Genomic DNA, 1,198 nt, shown 5'->3' with positions numbered 1-1,198 from the left:
ATGCTAAATGATTCTCCTAAAGGGTGGATGTACCTCTCTTTCTCTGTTTCATCTTCAACAGTTTTCTGTGTTTGAAGACTTCCTTCACTGCCTAAGCTTGGCTGTCAAAGACGAGCTTTGGCACCACAGGGCAATCTACTGTAAAATCAAAATTAAAAATTGATCACATAGATTACCATTGTAAAATGGAGGAAAAGCAGAATAGTAAGGAAATGCTGTGTTGTTCCAAAAGCAGGGGTCTGGGCTGCAGGCCTGGCTGAGGCTCTCTCTCTCCCTGGTGGCAGGCCTGTTGCTGAGGCCTGGGTCTCTCTCTCTCCTGGGGGACTGACCTGTTGCTATGCGGCACTTTAATTAAAAGGGGAGGTAATGTAGGAATGAGTTATTTTATTGTAGGAAGGATATGCTGGTTAAGTAGAGAGAAAGGAAGGAGAGGAAAGAGAGAGAAAAGAAGGAGAGGCAGAGAAGAGAACAAAGAGCAGAGAGGAGAAAAAGAGAGCAACAGAGCAAGAGGAAGTAAGAGAGAAGAGAGAGGAAGAGGGAGGTAAGAGAGAGTGAGGAAGTAAGAAAGGAAGGGTAAGAGTGAGGAGGGAGAAAGAGAACAAGAGAACAAGAGAGAGAGAAAGTAAGAATGAGAGGGGAGAGGATTAAGAGAGAGTGAGGAGCAAGAGGGTGAGAGAGTAAGAGAGGAAGGGTAAGAGAGTGAGGAGCAAGAGGGGGTAAGAGAAGAGAGTGAGGAGGGGAACCTCCCCCCCCTTTTATTGTATGGGACGTGGCCTGCCTGGCTTTTGGTCAGATGACTGTGTGTAAGGTCCAGCTAGAATGCTCGGAGTTTGAGACATTTTCTGCCTGATAGAGCACACATCTCCTGCAGGGGCAGCCATGAGGGGTCTGAGCTGAAATCTGAGCCATTGGTCTCAGGCACAAATCACTGAATGCCTTCCGTCCCTTATAAGCAAATTTACATTGCTCAGTGGGTCTCTGGCCTTCCGACAGTGGGTCTCTGGCATTCCGAGGCGGCCGTTCTCCTGGACTCGGGCTGTCAGAACTGCCCTCTGCCCCACAACACTAGACCAAAGCAAGAGCAACACCCAGCTGGGCAATCTCTAACCTCTGCTTCTCTTTGGATGTCCAACTTCTTTCAGTTTATTGACTGCAACGTATTTCTTTCTCCTGGATTTTTTTCATTACCTGTTAGCAG

The sequence above is a fragment of the Mastomys coucha genome, unplaced genomic scaffold, assembly GCF_008632895.1.
Source record: "Mastomys coucha isolate ucsf_1 unplaced genomic scaffold, UCSF_Mcou_1 pScaffold13, whole genome shotgun sequence".
In the NCBI taxonomy this organism is placed as follows: Eukaryota; Metazoa; Chordata; class Mammalia; order Rodentia; family Muridae; genus Mastomys; species Mastomys coucha.
Note: the sequence above shows the minus strand (reverse complement) of the source record.